The following is a 10,930-nucleotide window of genomic DNA, read 5'->3' as shown; positions in this document are numbered from 1 at the left end:
TAGCGTATGACCGTTGTCATATCAATCACCGGTTTGCCTTGGCCCAGAACAGATTATTAAGAGGCTGGTGCCATACAGCTGCAATATCGCCGTGTGGTGCATTGACAAACAAACAAACATACAAAACGATGACGCGGCTGGTGATGTCTGTCAACACTTCTCGAGTTCCCCACAAGCAGCCGACTACCACATAGCTGCAGATCGATAGGGCCCGCTCGTCCTCTGAAACCATAATCAGTATTTGTGCATCTCTCCCACGCCTCCTGCGCGAAAATACGGTGTTTTCCACACTTTGTTTTCCAGACACTAAACTTACAAATAACATGGATAAACGTATAGCAAACATAAAAAACGTGTCGTTGAAAGTCAGGGAAGTTATGGATGTTATGTGTTATCGTGTGTGTATCACTTCCAAATGCTACTCAAAGGTACGCCGACGTCGATGACGTTACATCCGGGCTGCGCAGCAATCAGCTGATGAGTAAGCAAATCTTCATGTGCATACATAATGGAAGTAACAAGCAGTTGTTCAGATGAGCCAGCAATTAGCGTCTATTCTGTCACTCTGTAATCGGCAAATGCAATGTGGCAGATAATCCATTTTCAACACGTTTCTGGGGCGATGGGGTAGCCTATAGTGGTTAAAGCGTTCGCTAGTTACGCCGAAGGCCCGGGTTTGATTCCCCACATGGGTACAATGTCTGAAGCCCATTTCTGGTGTCCCTCGCCGTGATATTGCTGGAACATTGCTAAAAGCGGCGTAAAAAACATACTCACTCACTCACTATAAGGATATGGCTGATATATTGCCGATGTGACGCGTAATATTAACTCACTCACTCACTCGAAACGTTTCTTCTCTTGAACAACTCAAATGTACGTTAATCTTAATACCAGTAATCCGTTCATCCGAATGTTTTTCCAGGCAATGACTGTTAGGACATTTTACCCAGTTCTAAAATGTTCAGATGCCTCATTCGATCGTGTTCAGGAAGTGGATATTTAAAGTTCCGTCATGAACCATTCAGTCACGAAGTCGGTTAAGGACCAGCTTATAGATATCCCGTTAGCTGACACTCATTGCAATGGCTTGCATGTATTCACCGTCGTTCATCAGTGTACGATGCGACAGTGACGGCCAGACCCAGATAAGCATACCCTGTTTACCTCCTCACCATACTGACCTTCAAAAGAAACTATACACCTATGTGTGTGGTTGTTAAAAAATATATAAAAATGAAATGTTTTTTTCAATGGTGATGTATGTGGTGCCAGTATCACAGTTCAGTTTTACAAGTTAACAGTTTCGGTGACAGTCTGTTAAAACTGTATCAAATCCTGTGTTCAGGTGTATAATTGCTTTTACCTGGCTGGGTACAATATGTGAAGCCCATTTCTGGTGTCCCCCTCCGTGATATTGCTGGAATATTGCGAAAAGCGGTGTAAAACTTTACTCACCCACTTACTCACTCACTCACTTTTAACCGGCAGTTTATTTATTTTGGCACAAATAACGGACGTGCAAACCGAAACATGAGTCTCATTAACCAAGTCAGACAATGACCTACCTTTCAGCCGACCCGAATTTTCTCGTGTGAAAGTGAAAAGAGACATTACAAACAACTATGGTTACACTAAATTCCAATTCCTTATTTCATAAGAAAGGGTAGTTACAAATTAATTTTAATTTTAAAGTTTAAGAAAATCGTATTTCTATATTTTATGTCGAGGTTTAGGCAGCATGTCCTTAACAAAGACGTCACAGACTGCCCCTGTTTGAAGAGGTCGTACAATGATTCACAACTCATCTGGCTCACTGGTTACAACTGTTATGTGCTCTTTGCGCTTATTAAGTGTATTCTGGTAACGTACAGAGTGAATGATATAATATCAAGTCCGTACCAGACTGCCAAACTTTTCTAGCGGCCGAGCCTCGTTTCGAGATTCCGCGATTTCCAGATTTCCGTTTGTCAGTGCACGCTGTACGGTAGAGCACGCTGCACGACGTGTTTGTAAGGATTAGAAGGAGCGTAGTGTTGCAATATACAAGTGCTGAAATGCATCAAATAATACTGATTAATATTAATATATCCAGTTGAATGAGTTGGTCTCAAAATTATGGTCTGGTTATTGTACTAAGTTGCGCAATAGGACGGAACCCAGTCAGCAGGAAACGAGACTGTTGTGTAATCAATGTTTTGAATTTATTGTTCATATTATGCATCTTACACGTTGTGCAAGTGCAAAACTCGTGCATTGGTAAACTTGCATGAATATTGGTGCAGGCCGACAATTTCGGTTCATACGTCATAAGACAAAAACAGAGTTTCATTTTTGTAAAAGTAATACGTTTTGTTCAACTGTTTACATCCCCTTGTGTACACAACAGTGAGTGAGTGAGCTGGGGGTAAGGCTTGTTTCCCGTCGTTAAGAACAGCTATATCTAACGAGCGGGGCGTGGGGAAAAGAAGCAGGTCATTCACTTTTAACACAAAGAGTACCCTAGACAACGGGCAGGTAGGGGGGTCATCAATTTTGTGCACATGTACTAGGTAGGGGGGTCAGGCATTTTGTACATACAAATTATGAAAAGTTTATGCTTTAAAATTATACTCAGTTAATTTTAGAAAATACATTCGTGAATAATATCACATAGCTTTGTTGTTGAATGGTTTCACACAGACTTCTGTTATGGCCTGATTCCAGGAAAACTGCTGCAGTAGTTCCGACTTGTGAATCTACAATTAACATATTTCACTTTTATTTTATGCTTAACACGAATAGGTTGTACAATTATCATACATTAACACTGTTTTGTTGGAACTTTGCTGCTACATTTAATAAGGTTGTTCATCCGAACGTAGCTATGTTCCATTAATAATGGGCCAGATCTGAATATTTGACTCAGAATCTTTCGTATTTTTAAGAATAAACGCCCATTCAATCTCCCAGACAATACACATGGAGATCAAAATATGATGAGGTTTAGTTATTCAAGGTGTTTGACACATCGTTTTGCGAATGAAACGCCTGCAAATAAAAGCAGCTGGAAAATTATTTGATGAATTTCCTATGTCAACTTTGTTCAACCTTGTGGTGACATGGGGCTGGCGCCACGCCCTTCGACGGGCCGTTTGACAATCAGCTGGCGGGCAATCAGCTGATCGGGGCATGTGCCGTTTTCCGAACTTAAAGATCACCCCGGCGGCGAGATCACCCTATACCGTACTGTAGTTACCCCAAAATAATAATCTTGCTTAAGCTGCGTTTTGCGTGCTGGGAAGACTGGCATTTCGTCCCTGAAATAAGAATCTATTCAAAAATATGTATCTAAAAAAATGTAAATGGGCCCGAGGATAATCCGTAATTTCAGGAGCTGAGGTAATCTAGAAATCAAATCATTCTAGCCTTGAGATGGCTTCCTATTCAATTGATTCTCTTGGGCCTGGAAGACAAGTACAGATCTGGGCATGTAAGTCGGAAAAGCAACTCTGGGCCTAAGCAGAGACTGGTTGTGCACAGCTCAGAACCGGAACGAACGAATACGCGATCACCAATCGCATCTAATTGAGTATCGACTGCATAACGTGTGTTTTTTCTATTGGAGAAAATAACCCGGGAACCTTTGCTCGAGCTCCACAGGTATTGCTCAATCCGAAAGACAAACAAACATGTTTGTTTTATTCAAGGTGTATCAAGGTGGTGATAAATAAATCACTCAAACTTGACATGGTCAGGCCACCATGCTTGTGTTAATCACGTCATCACGTTTGTGGGAATCAAGTCACTATGCTTGTGTTAATCACGTCATCAAGCTTGTGGGAATCAAGCCACTATGCTTGTGTTAATCACGTCATCAAGCTTGTCACATTCAAGCCACTATGTTTGTGTTAATCACGTCATCACGCTTGTGGGAATCAAGCCACTATGCTGGGATTAATCTCGTCATCACCCTTGTGGGAATCAAGCCACCATGCTTGTGTTTATCACGCCATCAAGCTTGTCACAATCAAGCCACTATGCTTGTGTTAATCACGCCATCACCCTCCTTGTACTAACGCCACCCCACTTGTGATAATCAAGCCATCGAGACTGCGATAATCAAAACCTCAACTTTTGATCACCAAAACCTACACTGATAATTCAAGACCTACATATTTAAGCCAACAACACAATGTGTATCTCCAGTGTTTAGTCCCCGAGACACGATATACATGATATGCGTTAAACAGAGAATTGTTTCAGCGCCGCTGTGAGAGAGTAGCTAGGCGAATAAAATTTAAGCCGTTTGATCAGTATTGAAGGTAAACCTACTTCATCCCCTTTCACCTTGCTGTGGGAGGAAAGCCCCAAGTAATGCATGACCTATTGGAGACTAATGGGGTTCGAAGTAGTACCGAAGCATTAAGTGTTCGAGCCTGGACCAGGCAAACCAGTCCTTAATTTCCAGAACAACGATCGGCAATGTTCTTTGGCAAAAACACAACTAGATTTAACTTTTAAAACAATTGCCTTCATAACTCTCGGTAGACCTATTGTTTCCCCCTGTTGGTCGTCAATGTTTTATCGAAACCGAATTCGACATAAAAATAATTCTAATATGATATTAGTAACATAAAAGCATAATTCTCACATGATATTTGTAAAATATATCAATGCGAAAAAAATATAAATTACCTGATTTTTTACATTGTATACGGTATATGTTGCTGGGCCGTGGACCCTTCACGCCAGATTGACGCCGACAAGGCTGGTAACTGTCAGGTGTGTTCAGGTGTAATGTTGGCCCCTATAGTCAGTTTCCCAGTGTTTTGTCCCCCTGGCCACGCAGCCCAAAACTCGGCACCCGCTGCCCTGTTCGTGGCGAGAGAATGTTTGCATTATATTTCTAGCAGCGTTCGTGCATCAGATAGATGCACTCTCAAAAACACACCTGCTAGAACAGTCCTAATACGAATAATGTTTGAAAGTACAAATTATCATTCATATGTAGGTGTACGCGTCGGTGCGTTAACTATTGATGATGTGGTCGAATGTTGTATTTTTGTGTTCTGTACTTTACAAAATGCATGCATGCTCTGTTTGTAAATAAATAAAAAACTAATTAACTGCGGAATTCAGTTCATCCAGGTGTAATGGGCTACAGGTATTAATCTCACCTGAGCAAGGTCATTGGGCTTTGTCCAGGTAAGAAATATGATACTGTGGCTAGTTTACTGTTGGTGACATGACCTAGTTAGATGGGTGACAGGGTTGAGACAAAGGAGAGGCACAGGGGACCTACTCTACTCCACCACCAGCACCCCCCAATCCCTCACCCCCATTCCCCACCACAACCACACACACATGTCCATAACACTTCGACATACCGTGATCTGGATTTAATTCCGATATTACTGAAACGAGCCAAATGATGTTAAGAAAATTGATCATGTGAAATTATATTATAATATGAGTATATATACTGACCTTTGACACATTTGTCTGTTTCCTAATATATTTGTTTGTTTGTTTGTTTATCTGAGTGTTTTTTATCGTTCATTCTTTCTTTGAACATCCTTTGTTCGTCGTTCGCTTGTTTGTTCGTTACTTCATCTGTAATTCTTTCATTCATCTGTTTATTTTTTAATATACGCTCCTATATTAATCATTGGTCTATTTACACGATGGAATGTTATTTCAAATATGCATGTTTAATTGTGTCCAATTTGTATTCGTTCACAAACATCCTGGTAAAATATGCACATTCTAAAAACCTATTCGTTCCTGTGTTTACCCATATAATTACGTCTAATGCAGTGCAAGTGAAGTGTGTTTACATATCTTCACGTCAGTAAAGCCGCGGTGAAGCTGTCATGTAGCAGGTATTGGCGGAGAATAACTTGAGTGTGCGGTAGGATTTGTCGATTACAGGGCGACAGAAGAGTCGCTAATTGTTGGCTCATCTGAACAACTGCTTCTAACATCCATCATGTATGTGCATGTAGATTTGCTTACTCCTCAAGTGGACGCTGTGTGGCGTCAACGACGTGCCCGGCAGTATCACCATCAGCTGCCGGGGCTGTATACGCCCAGGTCATGACTGCTGGGTCATCGTGTTCAGACTGGAGTCGGTCTCGCAGTCCCGAGCCATATCATTATCCCTTCTGGCTTGCCCTTTCTGCAATGCAACAGCCCTAAATGAAGCAAGTCTCGATTATTTTCCAGGTTCAATTTAAATACAGTAAGTTGTTTTTATCAAAAGCATTATTTATTTCGAGACTAAGAGTTTGTCTGTTCGGACTCGCGAAGGCAGCTGGGCATCTTGACTTAGGTTTAGTCTCTGAAAATACATTATTAACAAACAACTGCATGTTAAGGGGCCACAGTAAGATGAGAGATCAGAACATATGGAAAATCTAGACTTGGTTCATTAGAGGATTACAGAAAGGACTGGGCCGAAGTAATATTATACTATATAAAAATAGTTGATAGTGTTTCTTTAATAGAAAAAGTTGACATCGATACATTCTCAAATGTAGCACTTCTACATGCTTTCCAAAGACTTGAAAACAGTGTTAGGGAGAGATTTAGATTACTGGACTTCTTGTAGACAGCCAATTAAAAGGCAATGCCATTTAACTCCAGCCCAGAATGTTTGGGCTGTTGTTTGCTTCAGCTCTAAGGAAATCAGACATTGTTCTGGTTTCCTTTGGTTTTAATAATTTACATTTTGTGAATATATATATTTATTAAATATAATCAAGGAATACACGTAAGTCTACTAATATGTAATGGGCGGTGTCGGTCTAATGACCTTATGGGGCGGTAGGGTAGGCGAGTGGTTAAAACGTTCGCTCGTCACGCCGAAGACCGGGTTTGATTTCCCACATGGGTACAATGTGTGAAGCCCCCGCCATGACATTGCCGAAATATTGCTAAAACGGCATAAAACCACACTCACTCACTCACTAATGACCTTACGCATGTGAGCTGAGTTGTCAGTGAACTGTCACGACACCATTCGGGTTGACTCGGCTTATTCCGTTACATACGTAAAATGAGACGCCTCGGGCAGTAATGGATCCAGAGTAGAGGTATTGCATTAATTCACCGTAAGCCGTATATCAACAGATGCTCGCATGAATATGTAGTTTGTCCAACATGACGGTCATTCTTTGGAAAAGGTGTTTTGTTGTAAATAGGAGTCAGACATTAGTAATTTAATTTGCTATGGAGTAATATTTACATACGTGTCAGTTTGTGCGTTGGAATGTCAATGTCACCTGTAAATTATTTCCTAGCTGATGGCCGAGATGACTTATTGGATACTGAGTGGATGAGTGAGTTTAGGTTTACGCCGCTTTTAACAATATTCCCGCAATATCACGGCGGAGACACCAGAAATGGGCTTCACATATTGTACCCATTTTGGGAATCGAACCCGGGTCTTCGGCGTGACGAGCGAACGCTTTAACCACTAGGCTACCCCACAACCCTGGTGTTGGCTGAGATGGCACGGTATGTCGTAGAAGGTCAAAAGGAAGACAAGATTTGGCCCCAAGAAAATGATTCATATCAACGGCGACCTTGACCCAGCTAAGTGCTTTGAAGTGGGCTAACTTTATTACAGTTAGAGTGGTTGACAGTAACATTTATTATCGAAACCTTTTTGGAATAGAATCCCTAACAGGCGATCACACTCCCCTCTAAGCTATACTCCCTGGGTTTAGAGGTAAGCCAGCTCCTCGCTTACAATTGCGATTAACTAATCAAGGAGAGACTGAATTACAGGTCGCCGTCCTATAGCCGTGCCACGCCCACCTCCAACGCCCCTGACCCCTGAAGATCCGGGTTAGAATTGATCTTCAGTAACCATGATTGTCGTAAGAGGCGACTAACGGGATCGGGTAGTCAGGCTCGCTGACTTTGTTGACACATGTCATCGTATCCAAACTGCGTAGAACTGTGCTCATGATGTTGATCACTGCATTGTATGGTCCAGATTCGATTATTTACAGACCGCCGCCATATAGCTGGAATATTGCTGAGTGCTGCGTTAAACAACGATCAATCAATCAATCAACCCAAACCCCCTCTCCCCTTCAATAACAGAACAGAACAGAACAGAATTTTATTTCAGTAACAGGCCTCCGGCCCAAAATACATGTACATAAATTGATAATAAGTAGAGCACATATATATTTCATTTAGATTTGTGTTTCTTGTCAACAAAGTATAAAAATAGACATACATCCTTGATAATATTAACATTTTTACTCTGTAATATTGATATAAAATTAATAATTGATGGACATTTACTAAAATATTGTACTTATTTCTGATATGAGAATATGCATCACAGATATAAAACACATGCCATTCATCTTCAACAACGAAGATACCATTTAATTTACAAAACAGGCAATGCCTTTCATTATATGCAACATCAGTGTATCTGCCCGTTTCAACTGCTAGTTTAAAATTACAGCACCGAAATCGGGCATATATAGTTTTTAAATATTGAGGGATATCAATATTTATCAAGTAGCTCTCAACATTTAACAAAGATTTGAATTGCTTATAGTAAAGACATTTACATTTACTGTCCAAAGATGATTGCCAAGATTGAAATAAATTATCATGTAGTCTCTGTTTAAATGATTCCATAAATATTTTGTGATCACCAATTTCCTGACTTATCCAAACAAATCCAAAACCAAATTGAAAAAGAATATTTTATTCATTCTAGTTGCCCATGAATTTCGTCCTACCCTGTCTAAAGATAATAGCATAAAATAACATTGTTTTGGTAATCTATAGTCAGGCATGTTTAGAAGTCTGCACCAGTATTTCACTGCATTGGTTGTATAAGTAAACTGTAAAGGCACTCTTCCACATTCACCCAAGACCATATTGTTACAGGTGGATTTTCCAAGTTTCAAGACATATTTACAGAAGTTGATATGGACAGATTCAATAGCATTACAGTAGGATGTGCCTCAGATTTCAGACCCATAACAGAGAATGGGTGATATCATACAATCAAAGATTTTAAATAAATCTGCACAATTAATGCTGCCAAGTTTCCCTTTTGGAAATTTTTAACAGAGAATATTGCCTTACTAGCTTGTGATGCAAGGCAAGATGTAGCTTTACTCCAGGATAATTTAGGAGTGAACATAATTCCAAGGTACTTGTAAAAGGATACAGTTTCAATAACATTGCCATTATAAAACCAATTTTCATATGAGCGCAAGGGACCACCATTTCTAAAAACAATAATCTTAGTTTTCTTTAGATTCACGCTCATACCAGTTTGCTCACAAAATTTACCAAGTACATTGATCCTTTTTTGCAGCTGTGCACAGGTGTCAGCTATTGCTGACACATCATCAGCAAAGAGATTGCTAATAGAAAAAGAAACTGTAATACCTTGACCTCCTTCCAACTCCATAAGACTGCATAGCTTATTTATGAAGATAATAAAAATCTGAGGGCTCAAAACACAGCCCTGGCGAGTACCGATTTTACAATAAAAACTATTTGATACACCCTTAGATGTCTTGACTGAAGCTGATAAAGAACTATACATAGAAGTTAACAGCATAAAAAATTTACCTCGTATACCAGCTTCATAAAGAACATGAGAACATAAGAACATCATGCCTTAGAGTATCAAAAGCCTTGGCAAAATCTACAAAGAGACAATAAAATCTAACCCTTTTTTTGCTAATATATTTTTGAAGTAACGACTGCAATGAAAAAATTTGGTCAATTGTTGAATAATCAGCCCTAAAACCAGACTGTGATTCACTGATAATGTCATGAACTTCACACCATCGCTGGACTTGATCTCATCTACAGGTGATATGGTTACAACAATCCCATGTTGGGGCTCGTTACGCCGAAGACCCGGTTCGATTCCCCACATCGGTACAGTGTGTGAAGCCCATTTCTGGTGTCCCCAACCGTGATATTGCTGGAATATTGCTTAAAGCGGCGTAAAACTAAGTTCACTCACTCACTCACCCATATCACAGCCAGGTGAAGCAGATATATGTATTTGTTATCAATTAACGCACTATATCAAGATTTTGAACACAGGTTTAACATATTTCACTGATGGCTCTATTTCCCACAATGCCATTCGTTACACACACCTCTTACCGAACAGGTGTAAATTTTGTCACCTGAACGGTACACTAGAGACTTACTTTCTCGAGTAATGTCTCCAAATGAAGATTGATCTGCCCATATATATTTGACATTTATCTGTTCTGGTCACTGTTTAGTCATTTGACAGATCGCCTTCACCACTGAGCTGAAATGACAGCCAAGCTAATTAATCACCTTGGATATGATCACGTGACAATGACGCTCATACAATCATACAATCTCAAATCCAATTCTGATCAAGCGACATCTTGAATAAGTTTCATCTCTGCAGTTCCTGAATGAGGTACATAAAACCTGGCTTATAGCACCAGGGATACTATATAACGTTGTAGATTATCCCTGATAGTACACGCCATTTTGTTCTGGAGTGACCTCTTTGTTTAATATTTGATAACCTGTAGTAAATTACCACAAGGTCGCCGAGGCTCGCCAGGCCAAGGAGCCTTGTTGGTCAGTGCGGGTCAGTGTGGTCTTGCACGTGCGGGAATTTCCCCAAGACGTCGGGCGTGTGGTTTTCATCACTCCATCAAATTAGAGACAGATGCGCGGATGTTAAGAGTTCGTGGCGCTCCGAACACTATGCAGCGGTGCCGTTTTAACGTATACGGTTCCAGTAGCTGTAATGCACGTGTGATGTGGAGCTTTGAGTAGGCCGCTACCTGTTAACACGTGAGAAGGCTCGATTTACGTACTTGCACCTGCAGTAACATTACATGAATATGATAATACATTGTATACGTAATACGGACTTCAGTTTCCGTATTACACTACA

Source organism: Haliotis rubra, unplaced genomic scaffold (assembly GCF_003918875.1).
Source record: "Haliotis rubra isolate DU_JTF1 unplaced genomic scaffold, ASM391887v1 Scf896, whole genome shotgun sequence".
NCBI lineage: Eukaryota > Metazoa > Mollusca > Gastropoda > Lepetellida > Haliotidae > Haliotis > Haliotis rubra.
The sequence above is the reverse complement of the archived record's forward strand: the minus strand, read 5'-3'. Positions refer to the sequence as shown.